The sequence below is a fragment of the Cetorhinus maximus genome, chromosome 4 (genome assembly GCF_964194155.1).
Source record: "Cetorhinus maximus chromosome 4, sCetMax3.hap1.1, whole genome shotgun sequence".
NCBI classification, from domain to species: domain Eukaryota; kingdom Metazoa; phylum Chordata; class Chondrichthyes; order Lamniformes; family Cetorhinidae; genus Cetorhinus; species Cetorhinus maximus.
The window spans coordinates 63,899,324-63,919,739 of NC_135882.1; the positions used below are offsets into that span (position 1 = coordinate 63,899,324).

Below are 20,416 nucleotides of genomic sequence, written 5' to 3' on the forward strand. Positions count from 1 at the left end.
CTAGCCAGCAATGCCCATATCCCATGAAAAAGTTAAAGTTTCAGTCATCTGATCTGTAACTATTGTTCATATGGGAAATGCACACAATCAGTCATAGACAGAAGATCTGAGGAACTAATGTAGGAATGTAAAGACATACAGGGCTAGATTTTACAGGGTAGCATACTTCTTCCATCCATCTATCTTCCCCTCTTTCTCCAACCGCCTCACTCCCAACCACCAGAAGGAACGTGTGTTCCAAACCAATGTGGCAATAACACACTACGGGTGGCCTAAACAAGCTGAGGGTTGGATTTCCACCCTTCATTGGAAGGAAGTCCCGCCATGGAGAGCTGACTGCAATCTGATTAGCTGGCAACTCTAGCAGTCCCAGTAGCACCAGAACTTGGTGGTGGATACTGCTGGACATCATGGAGTCCTTGCGATGAAGAGGGTATGGCCATCAGAGAAAGGTAAGTCTGGTGTTTTGAACTTGGAGGGATCAGGGAGCCTAGGGAGAGGAGTGGGGTTTGAAGGCCAGGTGGGCAGGAACAAAGGGAGAGTAATATCTTGTGGGGGGAGGGTACATGGAGATGCCCACAGAAACATACAAAATAGAAGCAGGAGCGGGTCACTCGGCCCTTCGAGCCTGCTCTGCCATTCAATATGATCATGGCTGATCCTCTCTCAACGCCATACTCCCGCGCTCTCCCCATACCTCTTGATGCCTTTAGAGTCCAGAAATCTAGTTCTTCAAATATATTCAGTGGCTTGGCCTCCACAGCCTTCTGTGGTAGAGAATTCCATAGGTTCACCACCTTCTGAGTGCAGAAGTTTCTCATCTCAGTCTTAAATGGCCTACCCCATATCCTGAGATCGTGACCTCTTGTTCTAGACCCCCCCCAGCCAGAGTAAACATCATTCCTGCATCCAGTCTGTCCAACCCTGTCAGAATTTTATACATTTCAATGAGATTCCCTCTCATCCTTTAAACTCCACTGAATACAGGCCTAGTTGGCCCAATCTCTCCTCATATGACAATTCTGCCATCCCAGGAATCAGTCTGGTGAACTTTTGCTGCACACCCTCTATGGCAAGTATATCCTTTCTAAGTAAGGAGACCAAAACTGCACACAATACTCCAGGTGTGGTCTCAACAAGGCCCTGTACAGCTGCAGTAAGACATCCTTGATCCTGTACTCAAGTCCTCTCGCAATGAAGGCCAATATACCATTTTCCTTAACTGCTTGCTGCACCTGCATGCTTGCTTTCAGTGATTGGTGTAAATTGGCATCTCTGGCACTGCAGCACCCCCTTGCTGCTGCACTGGACTATCAGCTTGGATGGCATGCTAAAGTCCCTGGTGAGTCTTGAGCCTACAACCTTCTGATTTGGAGGTGTGAGTGCTATCCACTGAGCCACGCATGACATATTTGAAAAAAAAAGGGATGCATCAAATATGCCAAAACCCAAGAGGATAAAGCCCTTGGTCTGGATGAGTTTCATCCATATATTTTAAAACATCCAGGGAAGTGTTAACAGAGGTAATACTAAACATTTAATAATTTGTTAGAGAAAGATGTAGTGCCAAAGGACTGGTGGTAGCTAATGTATTTCCTATATTTAAGGGGGACAGGGCACGTCCAGGAAACTAGAGACTAGTCAGCTTAATACTGGTGGTAGGAAAAATAATTGAATCCCCACTAAGGAGAGAACAGAAGAACACCTAGAAACGAGAAATAATGAATAGTTAGTTGGCATGGACTTTAAAAAGAGACAATCTTGCTTGACCATCCTTACTGAATTTTTTGAGGAGATAACAGAGCGAGAGAATGGTAATGCAGAAGATGTAATTTATCTGCATTTTCAAAAGGCTTTCAATAGGGTGCCCCATAATGGACTAATGACTAAGATCAGAGGACGTGGAGTCAGGGACAAGTGGCAGATGGATCTGGCTTCAAGGCAAAAGCAGGGAGTAGGAGTAAAGGCCAGTTATTCAGAGTGGCAGAAGATAGAAGGTGGTATTCCACATTTGGACTTTGGAAACCAATAACAATTTCTACATTTGTGGATGACACCAGATTTGGAAGGTGGGGGGGGCAGTCAGTGCTGAGGACTGTATAAAACAAAATTACAGGAGGACATTAATAAACTTGCAGAATGAGAAATAATTGGCAAACTAAGTTTAACGCATGTAAATGTGAAGTAGTACATTTTTGGTAGAGAAAAATGCCATGTCCTTGGACAAGCTGTTCGAGTACAGCTACAACACTGGCATTTAACCAGCAATGTGAAAAATCACCCAGGGTAGGTCCTGTCCACAAAACTCAGGACAAATCCAACCTGGCCAATTACCACCCTACCAGTCTACTCTCAATCATCAGCAAAGTGATGGAAGGGGTTGTTAACACTGCTACAAAATGACACTTAAACAGAAATAACCTGCTCACTGACGCTCAGTTTGGGTTCCGATAGAGCCACTCAGCTCCTGATCTCATTACAGCCTTGTTTCAAACATGGACAAAAGAGCTGAACTCCAGAGATGAGGTGAGAATGACTGCCCTTGACATCAAGGCCACATTTGACCAAGTGCAGCATCAAAAAGCCCTAGCTAGCAAAACTGGAGTCAATGGGACCCGCCTCCCCCCACTTCATGTCCTGTTAACAAAGTTGTTTACAAATAGGCTTTCCCACTCTTGCTTGCCTGCAACTGTCCAGTATTTTATGGCAGTGAAGGCAAACTGAGGGCCTTGGGCAGTAATTGGCCACACATAGCCCTCAATAGGCTTAAGGGCAGATAGGCTAGTGGGCACCTTACCCATAATATGGGGACAGGGTTGGGGATGAGTGGGCTAGCTAGGCGACCAAATTCTATGTACTAGGTGCCACCCCCCCCCCCCCCCCCCCCCCGCCTCCCCCCCCAATCAAAAACATGCCCCTGTGGGGGGTGAAGAATGCGGGGAAGGAGAGCCATAAAACCCAGCCCATAATGCATGTTTGAAGTGAATGGCATAAAGGCACTGATGTTTAGATTGCTTGGAGACCTAGAAAAAATACAGCTAGTAGTTGGTGTCAATAAGTACTTATTTAAAATTGTGTACAGGAAAGAATTAATTTTGCAGAAAACCAGGAGTTTCCTTGGTGGAAGAAACCCCTCAAAGAAAACATTCTGCACATACAAGCTAGCAGCTAAGATGTTAGCACAAAACTTGATATTTTGGTAAATGTAGAGGAATGATGCTGATTTAAAGAGGATGTGAAATTAATATTCAGGATAAAAGAATAAATGCAAATAGTTTATCCCTTTTTCTATATTTGACAACCATCGGATAGTTGACATTTTGGTGACCTGGTTGGTAATTTACTGATGGGAAGTGGAGAAGGGAGCATTTCAGCATGTATGCTGGATGGGGGTACAGTGGGAAAAGAGAAGAGAACCAGCTTGAATGAAGGAAAGTGACAGAACACTAAACACCCTCGTTGAAGGTGAAAAGATGTTAGCCACCAAACCCTGAATGTAAGCTTTAAAGTTTTCATTTGCTTGATGAACATCTGCCTTCACAGAATGACTGACTGCAATGTGCTGGCCATCTTGATGTCCAAGTGCAGTGTTGTGTGTCAACCTTTCTCATCACTATTACCACTACCACCACCAAGAACAACTTATTGTTAAAGTCACTATAGAAATATAAAAGCATTCTAAGGTGCTTCATTGGGAGCATTATAAAAGAATGTGTGTCACTGAGCCACACAAACAGGTATTGGGTCAGATGACTAAGAGCTTGGTCAATGAGGTAGGTTTTAAGGATCCTCCTAAGGAGGAAAGTGAGGTGGAGTGATGTAGAGAAGATATTCCAGAGTTTGGGGATTAGGCAACTGAAGGAGAGACCACCAGTGGTGGAGTGATTTAAAACTGGGGATGCTGAAGAGGCCAGAATTGGAGAAATGCAGATATCTCTGAGGGTTGTGGGACTGGAGGAGATTAGAGATATTGAGGGATTTGAAAAAGAGATGAGAACTTTAAAGTCAAAATGTAGCTTGACTGGGAGTCAATGCATGTCAGCAAGCACAGATGATACAGGAACAAGGCAAGTTGAGACACAGGCAGAAAAATTCTGGGTGACCTCAAGTTTGTAGACCGTAATCACCAACTGATTAATCCTCATTCTTTGATTACTGCCCATGGAGGCTGACCCCATTTTAACATTCCTTCTAATTGGCATGTTATTGTGTAGCCTAACCAACTGTACCAGAAGGAGGTCCTGCTTATACTCCAACCAGCTTCGGTAATTAATGGGACCTGGAGTGTTATTGGGAGGCTGGAATTCTTCCCACATAAGACCCAAGTATCCCTGTAAGCCATACCCTTGCAAGTAGGATGGTTTTAACTAAACAGGTAATTAAAATCCTACCGGTGCTTTGAATTGTAGGCTGTGCAATTTTAGAGCCTTTAGCAAAGAACTGTATAGACTAGCTCTTCCCTGTAGTGCTCAGTAATGGGAGACTGTAAACTAAAGGTTTCCCTTTTCTACAACTGAATTTGAGTACCACAGAGCGAAATGGATCAGGGACAACAAAAAGTGAGTAGAAAGTAGAACAATTGCATGCATCTACATTTTGTTGTAGAAGTGACTGAGACTGTCAGCAAACACTAGTTACTCCTCTGAAACTGATGTAAAATTCACACAAGTGCAGTTAAACATGGAAATCCAGAGATAAAAACAAAAAGCTAAAAGCTACTGCGGATGCTGGAAATCCAAAACAAAAACAGAATTACCTGGAAAAATTCAGCAGGTCTGGCAGCATCGGTGGAGAAGAAAACAGTTGACGTTTCGAGTCCTCATCCAGAAGTTTGTCTGATCCTATATTTCTCTGCAGGATGTACTGATAAAGTCCTCAGAGATTGTAATCAATTACAAATCACTGAACTGATAACTTGCATTTTTACATTAAGGATTTTACAGCAAAATCCTTAAAGGTTTCACCACCTTGAAGGAGTTGTGTGTTTTAATGGTATACATAATTGCTGACAAAAAAGTTCTCTGGCCTTGAAAAGCTAATTTTGTTTATGGGATGTCAAATTTTCCATTCTGATAAAATTCCATTTTATTCAAATAAACTTTTTAAAGATATTTCAGCTTTTATCATATTCCAATGTGTATGTCCCAATCATTTATTTCACTCCCTATCCTACTTTTTAAATTACATTTTATAATCCGTGCATTTTCTTGATTTCCTGCCTGAGAGAATGTGGTGAGCAGAAATTTCCTCAAACCAAACATTAGGAAGACCAAAGTCATTGGCTCTGGTCATCGTTACAAATTCCATTCCCTAGTTACCCATTCTATGCATTCCCCTGGCAACTGTCTGAGGCTAAACCAGACAGTTCACAACCTTGGGGTCAAATACAGTATGACACTGAGATGAGCTTTGCCACATTTCCACATCATCATTAATACCACCTATTTCCATGTCCAAAACTCTGCTGGACTTCGCTCCTGTCTCCGCTTGTCTGCTGCTGAAACCCTGATCGATGGCTTTGTTACCTCTGTTGACTATTCTAATGCACACTTGGCCAGCCTCCCACATTTTGCCCTCCATAAACTGGAGGTCATCCAAAATTCTGCCCATGCCCTTGCTTGCGCCAAGCCCTGTATACCCATCACCCCTGTGGTCGCTGCCCTATATTGACTTCTGGTCAAGCAGCACTTTGATTTTAAAATTCCTAACTTTAAGACCATCCTTCTACTTGCTCCTCCCTAGCTCTGTAATCTCCAGCCCCTCAACACTCAGCTGCACTCATCTAATTTTGGCCTCTTGAGCATTCCCGGTTTTAATAGCTCCACCATTGGTGGCCCTGCCTTCAGCTGCCAAAGCCCTAACATCTGGAATTCCTCCTCCCAAATCTCTCCAATTTTCTATCTTACTTTCCTCCTTTAAGACGCTCCTGAAAACCTTCCTCCTTTGACCAAGCTTGGCCATCTAATATTGTCTTGTGGCTTGGATTCCAATTTTGTTTCATAATGCTCATGTGAAGTGCCTTGGGATGTTTTATTTTAAAGGTGTGGGGAATGTGCACCTTTTTTCTACTTTGAGATCCTGGTGCAAAGGGTTAATTTTTGGTGTGTGAGGAAATGCTGCTTTTGTGTGGTTTGAGTTAGTCAGACCCATGTGGATGGATTGTTTGTTTTATGGATATGCTATTTGGGCCATGAACACAATTGATGCGTTAATGGAAGCATTGAAAGACAGATAAGATTAGAACACAACAACAGAGGAAAAGCCCCTGGCTACAGGAGACAAAAAGAACAAGAGTTGCAGAAGTTCATTGTGCACATTTGAAGATAACATAGGGAGAGACGAGACGAGATGAGGTGTCATGAGCTGTCTGTAGCCAATTGTCAGTGGGAAGCAAGAACCATCTGAACTAGGGTACCTATTGTCGCCTTTTGTAAAGTATAACTTTTTTGTTGCTTAAATAGTTCAAGACCTAAATTGTCGTGATACCACAACATAGTGTCTCCTTGATGGAAATTTATTATCTGGTCTCTGAACATGATGCACTTTTGTAAATAAATACCAGTTCTTGTTAATTAACACCATCATGGTTGCTAGACGGCACCAGATTAGCCTTGTCACCAGATTCGATCTAACTTCAGCAAAGGTTAAGCTAGACATTTCTGGGCTGCTTACTTCAAGGTCAGTGATGAGAGCTGTTGCTTCCAAAATCTGGATGGTGATAGTGTTGTGACAGGGTTCATACGCCTGAAGTGATGATTTGTCAGATTTCTCCACAGTCGTTCCATTACCTGCTGAGTGTTGCCATTGCTTTGTTTTTCTTACATTTCCAAAATCTAGGCTTTTTTGCATTTTGTTATCCAATCATTTTGGTTTAGTAATCTTATGACATAAACTAAGAAAGTAACTGAGAATGCATAGAAGGCTGAAAAACAGACTAATCAAGGTAATTTAGGTATGATGCTTCATTGGAACTAGTAGAGTCATACTGTTAGGATTGGCAAAAACGGAATTCCCAGGAAAGAACAAAGAGGAGTTTGTGTGCCATTTTCAGGGAAAGGCGGTTATAGGATATTTTATAGCTTTATCCACTGAAGCTGAAGGCGACCAAGGATCAGCAAATGCTGATCTTAACTGCTTTAAGGTGACATTTGTTTTCCCTTCCATTTGATGTTAGTTGTGAACAAAATCACTATCTTAAGATTGTGGGAAATTTGACCACAGTACTTGATTCTTCACTCTGTTAAGTTGTAACATGCAACTCTTGCGAGAATAAACATTCTCCTTTTATTCATCCTCAGCTGGGACTCCCAGTCGCATCCGTTCACATCCAACTTAGTTGAATGGCATCCTTCAATATTGTTTAGAGTTATGCGAGAGCGGCTGTCTGATTTGAGCTTGTTTTCGTTTCCCATCTCGCCTTAAGTACGTGGTCTTTGCTTGAACTTTCTCCACAGCGGCGTGATTGAGATATGAGACCCATCAGATTCTGAAAGAGGACGAAGATATTTATGGGTGAAAAGACACTTCTTCGTATATTGGTGTAATTGTTCACCATGCTGCCTGAAACAGCCAATTTTACAATTAAGACGCTTCTATCCTTGAATGATTTCTCCGTATTTAAACAGTTTAATTCAACGAATGAATCTCTCGCCTTTTTAAAATGAAATGGCGATGAAGAATTAGTTACACCGAACAAAATTGTGTTAAAAGGTATTTCTGATAGTTGTCTTTTGCTCACTATCTAATTAGGAGAGCTGCCTGGCAGGAATGACTCCACCCAATACTTGAGGGAGCTGAATTAACGTGGGTCGATGTAGCCGTCAACTCAGCGAGCGTCCGCAACTGTCTCAATTCAGCTCTGTGCGCTAATTCAGGTCTCTTGTGTCACATAGCTGCAGCTAAACTGTAAAATATAAAACACCTTTATAGAATTTAAATCCTGTCGTATTAAGTAGCATGCCAGAAGATATCTGTCGCTTGGTCCTTTAGAGATTTTAACCCGCCCGTCTAGCTCTGTGTCTTCCAGACGTTTCGCAAGTTCAGAATACAGATGTCACACGGGTTGTTCCATTTTATTTTTGAGAATGGATATTTCTGGAAAGTTTCGCTCCATTGCTGGGAAATAGGTTTATTAAATGGTGCAGTATCATGCCTTAAAAAAAAAACTATAGCGGAAGAGAAAAAATTACCTGTGTCGACAGGTTTAATGTTCCATTCTGATGTACATGTGTATAGTACGATGCACATGTTTTATTTTAAGTTTTACATTTATCGAATGCAGTACAGTAGCAGAATCCTGAAGGGATGTCTCGAATCGTCGTGCTCAAAGTAGGAGGCTAAGGAAAGTTCCTTTTGCGTGTGTAATACTGTACTGAAGCAATCTGTTTCTCATTACACTGCACTGTGGAGCGGGGAGAGAGAGAGAAGCCCCAAATTCCCATAGCGCTCATTTGCCCCATCTGTGGTGGCAGCTTCAGCGCTGCTCCTCCTCCTCCTCCTCCACTTTCTCTGAGACACTGTAACACTGCGCACAGACAAACAAGTCACCGTCCTTCCACCCCCGCCCCCCCCGCCCAGCCCAGCACAGCCGACAGGGAAGTGGCCGTTCTGCTTCAGAGGGAGACCGGCTGCAGGCGCCGAGAGCTGAAGCCGATCGAGCGCAGTGATTTGGCAGGACCACCCCCTCTACCTCTTCCCCCCGCCCCCCTCCCGGGCTGCTGGAAGCCGCTGGAGAGGCGGCGTGGCCCCCGCTCAGGGAGGAAGCTGCTGCTCATCGGGCTCGGTCATCGGGGCTCGGCTCGGCTACAAGGACGCGCAAGGTATGTCTCCCGCGGCGCTGCTGCTCGCCGGCTTTCTGCCGGTCGCCCTCGGCGCCATATTTAACACTTATTTAAAATCATTTATCCTCTCTCTCTCTCTCTCTCTTCCCCCCTCCCCGCAACCTTTGTCCTGTCAGTTTTCTATTTTAGTCAGCAGGATGTGCAGTTAGTAGCGACCCTGAGCTGCACAGTGTAAGTGGCGGGCTCGGAATCTGTTTACTGTCTCCATGTCTTCCATCTGGCGCTCGCTCTCTCTCTCTCTCTCTCACAGTGGGAGAGTGCAAGGCTCGAGGGTACTTTATTCGCTGCTGAATTTAACACGGCAAACAAAATACATAAGAGATTTCCTGGTTTCCCGAAGGGAGCAGAGTAGTGTCGAATCGCACTGTGTAGGAGCCACTTTTATTGCCGCCGTTCGGATGTGTGGTGTTTGCGAATCTGAGAAGCCGATGGCTGAAACGCTGCGATAGAATAAGGCTTTGAAAAGGCATATTTGAAATAGGATGTATAAATATGCAACATTGTGTGTTTGGTTTCGTCAGAAGGGCAATTCTAAGGGCGTGGGGGTTCGCGTGCTTTGTCAATTATTTTTCCTATATATATATATATATATAAAATATATATGTATATAATACGTTGAATAACATTTTGTGCCTGACTGCAGATATGTGTACTTGTTACTGTACGAAAAGAGGGAGAACCTTGCGTGATTCATTTCTTTGGGTCAGTAAGATGAGTTGCAGCTTTGATTGTTTCCCCATTGCCAGCAGTTCTGCAATGCGGTGGGTGTGGTGTGGAGTAAATGGCAGTTGTAGTCCGCTGCAGTGACAGCACTCTCCGGGATCTAAGGTGAATGAGAAAATCTGCTGCCGACTCTGCCACCTTATCTCACTTTATTCTCGCACCAGGTAGGGGAAGGTTGACTTTCACTTCTCTCTTCCTCTCACTGGTAAGTTAGTGGTTTGTGGCAACATATGGCTGCCATCAAGGGAAACCTTTTAAAGTGGCCATGGAATCCATCTTTGGAAACTTGCTTCACAGTTGATGTATTTCAACTTTTGCATGTTCCATATTTTCCAAACAAGATGATCTTAAATGTTCTTATAGTCATTAAGCATGTTAATTTTTTGCTTTCTTTTAAAATATTCTGGAGCACTTGTACTTGATAATGCACCAAAGAAGTGATTCATCCAGGTCTGCTAAAGATGTTTGCTCCAAGTCATTCTGCTAAATGTAACTAACTGTATCTTGCACATTGCTTTAAATATACCTAGGTACTTTTAAAACATGGAATGTTGAATCTGCACAATCATTTAAGTATTTGTTGGTATCTCTGATTTGATGATTGAGATACTAAAATTTACACAAATTGCATTTGTCTTCATTAATGCTGCCACCTTTTGTTGAACTTAAGTAAAACCCCTGGAAATCAAAGCTTGATTTTTTTTTAAAAAATGGCCCTGTTAAGTCTGTAGATAATTATTTAGCCAAAGCACCAATTGAAACGATCTGGCGATGAAATTATTGACAGAATACCAACTTTGAATTTATTCACATACTTAATTCCAAAGTAAGGTCTTCAGGAGTTAATTTGTGCTTTCTTCACTTAGGGGAGAAAGTGCAGTTGTTTAGTCAGTAGAGCATTCTTTTTGTGTGTGCTTTCTGTGTGAACAATTACTAGAGTGGTTGGTATGGAAGCATTGTTTGCAGATGTAATTTTACACAAATTGACTTGACCTTGAAATTTCTGTTCTAAGGGCGATGCATCCACAGCAGCAACATCAGCTTGTTGAGTATTCATTTAGATCAAAGTCACTTGGAACATTTTCTGTTTTCATGTGGTTTGTCTCAGCAAATAATTGTGTATATTACCCTGCCGCAATGCAATAAAAAGTAAAGGAGCTGCCATGGGTATACTGCTAGATCACCAGAGGCCACAATGCTTCTGACATGATGCCTTGCTTTGACCTGATTACTCATTGTTCTGTAAGATATTACATCTGACTTACATATTCATAGACTGAAGCATTTCATTGTGGTAGTTGCTGTATATTGTTCATAGGTGCATTGCTTATTTAATATAAATGTCAACCACTGCTCCTTACACATTTCATTGCCTGGTTTCTGTTATGTGTAATAGAAATGTAGTGAAGGTTGGGTTATATTTACATAGGTCAAATCAATTTAACTGCAGAGGTGTTTAAAGCAATAAGACTAGTGGTAGCCTTATACTGTAATTAATTTAGAATCTTTCATGTGGCCAATACTGAAATAATTTTTGAAATGTATAATATTGGAAGTGGTGGTATAGGAAGTACCATGACACAAAAAAGATACATGTTTAGTACTATGAGTGGATTTTTGTTGCTTCAGAATTTAGTTTCCTTACCATGTAACATTTCTGAAGATAATTACCATATAACGATTATTGAAATGAGGTTAGAGGCTTTTCCTTGTCGAACTGGGGTGAATAAATAAAAATATTTAATTCACACTTCTGCCTCAAAGTAGTCATTTTGCTTTCCAGTATAAAATTATTCTTTGCACACATTGATGAATGTCATCAGGAATTGGTTTTCATGGACAAAATTCAAATATATTTCCAGCAGATATTCTAACATAGATTCTTCTGATTTTTCACAGTAATTTTTGGGTGTGCATAATTTGAATGTAATGTGCCATAAATTTACAGTCGTGTCTGTTCAAGGCTAGGTAGAATTTGCTTTTTGAAAGTGTTTTGCCTTTTTATTTGAGACAAGAATTTTTTATCTCTTTTTGGACACAGCTGTTCAGTTTTCAGCATCAAGTGACATTCCCTCCAGCAGCAGCCTATCAATTTGCAGCCCGAACTCAGACTCAATACCCTTAACAGATTTGTTCAGCAGATTAAAGTATTTAAGTGTGCAATGATTGGTTGTTGCTGAGATCTAAGTCTTGAACAGATGTTGAAGGAGCAGAGTTACTCTTTTTCGGGGAAATGTCAATCTGCCCCATGGAAACCAAGCCCAGGTGGGGGAGGGTGCAGTTAAAATAAATATACTGAGGCAGCCCCTGGGATCTCGCTACCTTCCTGTGGGATTGGATTTTAACCTGTTTTCTGCTGGAATGTGGGCCATCCACCAGAAAGCAATGGGGTCATGCTTTTTTTAAGTGTGCAGATCTGGCCAGACGTCTGCAATTTCAACCTGATGCCTGAGTGAGTGGATAGTGGCACCTTCCCTGATCAAACCAAGAGAGCCAAGAGCTGCAATGAGGGTCAGATGAGGCCCAGTGATGTAAGATGCATTTAAATTTCCTCCAGGCCCCAGCAGGAAACCTTGAGCCTCCTCAGCCCTGGATTTCCTCACCAAACCCCCCCGTTCTGAAACCCTGATTGCCTGCTGACCTTTCAATCAACGCAGCTTCTTGCCAGGATTGTTTCTGCAGGTACTCGACAATGGTGCTCGCCACATCGTGGATTTGGGTGGGTGACTGGCAAGCTCCATACAAATGAGGCCTTTATAATCATCTGGATGGGGGTATGTCATAAAAAGAAATCAAAAGCAGATTTTACACTGCCTGATATTTCAGTGGTGAAGATTCTTGGATTAATATTGACTTTTCTATTTTTGTGTTGAGCACTTGTAATCTGTTCCTCACCAGAATCAAATGCAACAGAGAACATATACAAATTTTACAAAAAGAAGCCAAATGGGGAAATAAAAGCGACTAGTTACATTTGGAAATGAATAAGGAGGTGGGGGTATAAATAAAGCAAGTGCTTCTGGCAGCTGTCTGGAATATGGCAGGAATGGAATCATTGTATCAGAAATGTTGCTAAAAGTGCTTGACATGAGGCTGCCAAAGCACTATTAATTTAATCTTGTAAATTTACTTTGATGCTATTAATTATTCTTCACTTGTATTTCAGTTTGATTAGTTTGTTTCTTTACTGACCTACAGAGTGTCATCAATGGAAACTGGAATTTAAAGTCTATTCTACAAGTGCCAGTAAAATTTCAGCTGAAGGTCTTATTGTAGATGATATAAACTGCATACCATCTTATCCCAAAGGCAGTGATCTAGTATGTAAGAGGGAGAAAATTATAAGAGGGTAATCTTGACCATGTATGATGGTGTATAACGGGAGGGGGATGGGTGGGGGGCGGTAGCAAGCGGGCAAGCCCGTTTTACACCTTTCTCAATTCTCAGTGAAGTCATCGAAAATAAAAATCGATGAGAAGTAAAAAGGGGCTGCCGACTCACTATCTCAAAGTTCAAAATTAACTCCCAGTTTTATTCATATCCATGTGAAATGGTTTTTGGCCAAGAATTTCCACTTTGAGCACAATTGGTAAATGGAGCCACAATTGGGCACAAATTGTGCTAGCTTTCAGAAATTATTTTATTGCTCAAGTTTCTGTTCAAGCTCATTTGCATATTAACACGTAAAATCTACCATAAATCCGTGCAATCGGGCAGCATTTTAGAACACTTTTGAGAGAAATTACTTTCAAAGTAGACCTTAATATAGTTAAGAGTGGTAACCTGTTAGTTTCATTAATACAGCAGAAAATAGGTTTATCACAAAAGTTGAGCATTTTTAATCCAAATGTGAGTAAATATCTGATTTTAAAATACCTGATTTTGTATATCTGAAAATGTCTTTAACAAAAAGAAACTATACAGAACCATTTACTAGTTAACATTAGTGTAGAGTAGTCAGTTTCTCAGTAAATTAGATACTTTGAAATGGTGTCTAATTAGCATCCTCGTGGCAAAAAAAATTCAAGGGCCTTCCCAAAGACCCACAAATGGGCCAAGTTAGTGGAAACTTGGAATGGTAATTAATTCAGCCTGTGGGCCACGCCAGTTTTGTGGATAGAGCCACAATTTGCAGATATTATTTTTCTGCTGGATGTAACTTGCATTAGCATTCCTCAATTATTTGTGCTGGTTTGGCTGATTCCAGGTGAATTGCACTGAGGAAAAACCAATGCATCCCAGTGTAAACCTTGGGCCCTTTTGTGAAACAAGCCTGTCTATATGTTATGGGCCATGGGGAAAGTCACTTGAGGAGAAAATGTGATAGAAACCAACATGCTGAATAAGTTTTAATGGTTAACCCTGACTAGTGGTGAATAGCTTAACGTTGATTCATATATTTAGGCTTGACATCAAGAGTCTCCTTGATTTCTTTAAGTCTTTTAATTGAAGTTACAAAATTAAATATGAGCTGACAGAGATCCTGACATTATTAAAGTTCTTCTTTCTCCTCCTCTACACTCAATTTTCTCTCCTTTTTGGCTGCAATCATGACTCAGGCACTCATGTGGTTGCACAAGGTTACTAATAATTTCTCACAAGGACATGTCGTCTTCATTTTTATGTGTAATTCTGTGATTCATCGTTGGCCTGTTCCCCGTGCCTCTTTCAGTAGTCTTGTTACATTCTATTGGGGAGGTTGCAAAAATTGGGGAAGTTGCAGAAATTGGGGAGAAATGCAGTTTCCCAACAAATGGGCATGAGGGAAAACAAAAAAGTAAAAAAGAGATGCAGAAAAAAAACTGAATAGAATGACAAAAAGAAATAAGGGCGGAGAGAAGATTTGGGCATATGATGTCTCTAGAGCCCCAAGTCTGGATCCAGTATACTTGTGCTTAGGACTTCATTACAGAATAAACTTTCAACAATTATTTAGTCCAGCAGCAGTTCAGTTGGGTGGAAGGGGGTCAGAGTGAGACAAATGCTTTTGTGTGGGAAGGAGACCATGTTGAGGGGTTTGTAATAAGGAAAGAAAGGGGCTCTCTGAGAGGAAGGGAGCGAGCCGTTGTTAAAGGCTGGGGATATGAAAGGGATAAAGACCCCTTCGGGGTCTGGTTTCGAGAAGAAGGAATGTGAGATGTATCCTTTTGAAGTGGTGGGAGAAGGAAAGTATAATAGGCCCTACTTGAAACAGCAGAAGGCAGAGACCCCAAGGAGAAGACTGTTAAAGGGTCATGAGGACTTGAAACGTCAACTCTTTTCTTCTCCGCCAATGCTGCCAGACCTGAGTTTGTCCAGGTAATTCTGTTTTTGTTTTGTACTCTATTACTCTATTGTGTGTAAAACACAGACAAAGGGAGTTCATCATCAGTGTAGGAGAAGTGATCCAGTGGTCAGGGACCAGAAAAGTTTGTCTCATTGAAACCTGGACCTAGTGCCTGACCAGTATTCACCTGCATTTTGAAACAAAAACAGAAAATGCTGGAAAAACTCAGCAGGTCTAACAGCATCTGTGGAGAAAAAAGAGTTAACGTTTCGAGTCTGTATGATTCTTCTTCAGTATGATTTTCGAGTCGTATGGACTTAAAATGTTAACTCTGGTTTTTTTTTTCTCCACAGATGCTGTTAGACCTGCTAAGTTTTTCCAGCATTTTCTGTTTTTGTTTCAGATTTCCAGCATCCACAGTATTTTGCTTTCACCTGCATTTTGTTGGCTGCTGATATCTTTGTTCTGATACCTTGAGATTTGGGGGGGTGGAGTGGGGAGGTGGCTGAAGAGGAATAATTTGGAGATGAGTGCCACCCTGTTGAACAAAGCAAGGAAGGTGGTGGAAAAGAGGGAAACCTGTTACATACAGTTGGGCTTTTTAGCTCTGCTGGAAACGGAAGGAATGGTCGTCATCCACATTAATACACAATGCATCCTCCAACACACTGAGCAAGCACTGCTGTCAGAATGAGTTCTTGCATGGAAGTGGGGGTTTAGGTGCATGTCCAAAGGGAGGAAGGTAGTGTGCATAGCCCTTTATCACATGCCTAATAGAATAGTGAAGTGACAGAAAGCTAGTAATAGTCTTCCCTAAAGTAAAAGTCCAGGGAGGGAGGGAGAAATATATCCACAAACAAAAATTAGCTGTTGTGATTGAAATTATGGAAAGAATAGATGAGAAGCTTGTGTAGAAAACTGGGCAATTGATACTTTCTTAGTTGCAATCATTTTCATTTCTACTGCTAACTCTGTTCATTTGAAACAACAGTATATTAGAAATTAATTGATATGAGTGTATGACTTCTAGGACTGTCAAATACTGAAAAAATGAGTTTATTGCTATGCGGTTTAATGGCTGATATACTTTTAATTTTTACATTTTATTTATGGCTTATATTTGTGATACTTCATGAAATGCACATATATTCTTTTTGCATATTTTAATATACAACTGGAAGAGCAGGAAGAGTGGCACAATTTGATATGGTCACCCACTGTTAAGTAATAATTTGACATGTGGATGAACTAATTATAAATTGTGGTATTTTAATACTTTAAAACAACATTACTTAGATATGTTAAAGATACAGAAGTCTTTCAATATTTATATATATTTGAATATTATCAATCCCTATATTTCAAAATCTTGTAATGCATACTCTGTTCTTTGTGTTGTGATGTACAGTGGATAATGACCCTGTAAATCTGTAGTAGATAGCATTCCTTAGTGCAAACGCATACTGAGGGAAGGACATTTCATCAAGGTCTCATGTAGACCTCCTAAACATAGCTTTTTTTTTTGAAGTAATGTCATAGTGAAGCAGCATTGCCAAGCTGTAGTTCTGAATATTAATTGCTTTAGTTCCAAGGTCATGAAAATGTATGATTACATTTTAGATGTCTACTAAATAATAGACAATTACCTTTAGAGTAGAATGAACTCTGGCAATTCAGTACATTTTTGCTTTTAGTGCAGAAAGCCTGTGGCTACAGAAAAGGATGTAATGTTACAGTAGTCCCATTAGTGAGTCTGTGACAGCTGGAACTTGAAATTATAGGTTGCCTGGCTTCTCTGGGATTACTAAATGCAATAAAGTGCACAAGGAAGAGTATAACTGACAGCTGTTGGCTTTTCAGCAAAGAAGGGTGTATGATAAGGCTACATCAAGCCAAAAGGAGAAAAGGCCCTTATTTTAAGAAGAATTTATATACATTGCAGCTTGTTTGCAGGTCACAATTGAGAAGCCTTAATTCTTCACCTATGATGACCATATTTTAAATAAAAATGATTATTTTTCTGTAGGCAAATAAGATATGCACATTGTATTTACATTTGGAAATGCCTTTGGCATGAGCTACAATTGCTTGGGCATATAGTTTTTTAAAAAAAATAATTCTGGCATGTAGGTGACCCATGCAATGCTGTCATTTATTGTTATTCCTTAGTAGTGCTTGATATGGTGGTGGTGAACCTTTAATTTTAAAGCATTGTGGTGAAGGTACTCCCACTGTTAGGTGAGGAGTTTCAGGACTTTGACCCTTGTAATGATGAAGGAATGGAGTTATATGGCCAAGTAGTGTGTTGTATTGCGTGGAATGGAACGTAGTGTTCCCATGCATCTGCTGCTTCTAGGTATTAGAGGTTGTAATTTCAGGAGATGTTGAAGAAGTGTTAGGTTGCAGCAGTGCACCCTGTAGAAAAATGCACACTGTTGCTATGGTATGCTGCTGGTGGAAGGTGTGCATGCTTAAACACACACTTTACTTGCCCCTTAGCAATCCAAACCGATGTTGTTCAGTTGTTACTGCAAGCATGGAGTGCTTCATTTTCTGTTGAATTGTTAATGGCACTGAATGTTGTGTAATTGTCAGCAAACAGCAGCGCTATTTCTTATGGAGGGCAGTTGGTCGATGGTGCAGTTGGAGATAACTAAGCTTCATATGCCGTCCTGAGGAATTCTTTCAGCGATATCCTGGCCAACAACCATGACTATCTTCCTTTGTGCTAGGATGACTCCAGATATTGGAGAATGTTTCCTTTAATCGCCATTCACTTCGGTTTTAATCGGCCTCCTTAATGCCACACTCGATCAAATGCTACCTTGATGTTAAGGGCCGTAACTCTCACCTTGGGTCTGGAGTTTTATCCATTGTAATGAGGCCTATAGCCATGTGGTCCTGTCGGAACCAAAATTGAGCATTGGTGAGCATGTGCTACTTGATAGAACTGTAGACATCTCTCTTAATTACTTTGCTTGGGATTAGTTTGGGAGTAAGTTGATGGGGCAGTGATAGGTTGGGTGGAATTTGTCCTTTTTGTGGACAGGATATATCCAGGCAGTTTTTCACTTTGTCAGCCAAATGTCAGTTGTGCTGAAACAGCTTAGCTAAGGGCTAAACTTGCCTAAAATGGTATTTAGAATAATATTGCATCTGCCTTTGGGAGAGGGGTAATACTGAATGCCTTAAGGGTCCAGAAGAAAATCTTTTGTTTCACTAAATGTGAAATGTTTGTTTCTTCTATTGATTTTGTATCTGCCTTACTACACGCTTGCATTTGAATGTCAGAAGAGAAGCATTAGCCATATCCAGGTTCTAACTTGTTGTTAAAGCTCTAGTTGAAATTGAATTTCAAGTTGATCAGTGTTTATGGTATTTGCAGCTACATGTACTCCAGTTTCAGGTGACATGACCCATGTTAATGAATTGATTGCCTAGGGGGTTGAATGGCATGATGAGTTGGCCTAATGATGGGACGGTAGCATGTGGGTTCACATCAGTAGTTTTTTCACACTTTTTTTTCCCCAATGAATTCATTAGAATCCTCCAGAAGGATGCAGCGAGGACTACATTTCCTCACCGTGTAGAAGGAATTTCTTAGTGACATTGGATTGCAGTGGCTTGTCTTCATAGCTACCAAATGATATATATTTTTGGGAATCTAAAATGGGGGAATTAAGAAAGAAAATGATTTTTGCTGAATTAATTTTTTCATTGTGGGGAAATAGGAGATTTACGTGTAATTTTTACAGAACCATTGAAAAACCGCTGATGCAAACCAGTATTCATATTTACTGTCCAGATCTGGGACCTTTTGATTCTGGATTGCAACTGCCATCAATAACACTACAGCAGTTACATTGGGTGGCTTTAATAAAGAACTCATTCATATTGTTAACAAACTTGATTTGTGACCATATATATTGCTAACAGGTAACTGAGGCACCTTGATGGGAGCACATCTAGTCCTATGAATAATAGTCTGATCAGATGATATTCCTAAATTCAGCAATTTAACTTGACTGGCCAGTTGCAATTCCTTCAGGTTGCTAAGATCCAAAGCTGTAAACCTATTTGCTTAAAGTTCCCTGGTACCCAGACAGACACTTGTCCAACATAATCAGCATTCTGGTTGTCATGTATGCACCTTGGCATTTTCCTGGTTGGTGGGAAGTGTGTGTCAGTTTAGCAGTGGCTGCCCAATTGGATCAGCTGAAAACTTGGAAAAGCTAATTTGTAACATGCAGGTTGGAGTGTTGATCACCAGGGCCAGGAATTCTGCTAATACGAAATTCCAACATTTTTTTGGTTTAAAACACGTGTGATTTAAAACATGTGTAATGTTATAGTAATCAGAGATGATGTATTGTCTTCAAGAGTTTCTTTTGAAAGAAGGCTGCACCCAAAGGTCTTGTGGTTGGTGATTTCCCAGAACCCCATAAATTCATTGCGTAAATGGAGTTTTTTGCATTGCTTTGACGGTTACGACAGTGGAGTGGATCAGCATCACATTTATCAACAATTGTAGTCTATAAAATATTTTTATCAGAACTTGTAAAAATCAGGATTGAATATTTGAATCACTTGTATAGTTTTGGTTATAAACTCTGTAACAGTACAGCACAAAATAATCATATGGATTATATAAATACTGAACCTATTTTACTTATCAAATTACTTGACAAAGAAAATAAAGTATAGTTGTAGTTTACAGTGCCCGTCATATTTTCAGGGCACCCTAAAGTGCTTCATAGCTAATGCATTATGCATGGAAATGAGGCAGCCAAAAATACGGTGAGAAAATGCTCAGTTAGTCTGTTATTAGGAATATTGATTGAGGGATAAATGTTGGCCAGGACAATGGTAGAATTCCCCTGCTGCTCTTTGAATAGAGCTCCAGGGTCTTTGATATTCAACTGAAAAACAGTTCTAACATCTCACCTGAATGATGGCATCTCTGCTAGCAATGCACTGAAAAGTGTTATCCTAGATTATATTATCAAATCCTGGAATGAGTCTTGGATCTATGAGCTGTAGACTGAGGTGTGACTGAGCCAAAGCTAATACATTTAACGTTTAATTGGGCTGTCCTACTAGATTGTTTGCAATAAATTTAAATGCTGCTTTCAGATATCTGCTGTATCTCAAATGGACCAGTTTTATATTGGATGCTTTGCTAGCAAAATTAAGGCTCATAACCGGTTATTCTGCTTGGGGTAATATTTTCCATCCTTATGCCTCCATGTTGGATTAGTTTAGTCCTTCCTTCTAATAACTCCTAAGGAGTTCCACGGTCTTCATTATCTTCCCTCCCATTACCTCGAGTACTTTAGTGATAGTATTTCTGGTCACAGAATTACAGCCCCCACCTCTTTACCATCTCCACTGATCCTGGACAGCTGTCTATTTTGGGAAAATAGCACTAACCATTTGTCATCATGATTGGCTTACAGAGGCACCGCTTAAAGCCTGTTCAGCATAGCAACTATTTCAGGCAGCTCAAGCAGATGTTTGCATCTCATTAAAGTAGTTTTTAAGTATTTGTCATTAAGCCCTGTTACAATTTCTGTGGCTTAGATCAGGT

General features: G+C 40.7%; 1 protein-coding gene across 15 annotated transcripts in view; it reads left to right on the forward strand.

Moving 5' to 3' along the window:
• LOC144679648 (band 4.1-like protein 3) overlaps positions 1 to 20,416 on the forward strand; it is a 299,756-nt gene that overhangs the window by 102,629 nt on the left and 176,711 nt on the right. For 9 of the 15 annotated variants that reach the window (XM_078540233.1, XM_078540241.1, XM_078540244.1 and 6 more), the window contains exon 1: positions 8,589 to 8,819. The exons of 1 other annotated variant lie outside the window; for it this stretch is intronic. The gene's annotated coding sequence lies outside the window, so the exon portion shown is untranslated. Of the gene's footprint in view, positions 1 to 8,588; positions 8,820 to 8,990; positions 9,113 to 9,229; positions 9,366 to 9,520; positions 9,543 to 9,604; positions 9,728 to 20,416 lie in introns of those variants that run through there. 5 more of the 15 variants (XM_078540234.1, XM_078540237.1, XM_078540238.1 and 2 more) reach the window with 5 other exon arrangements.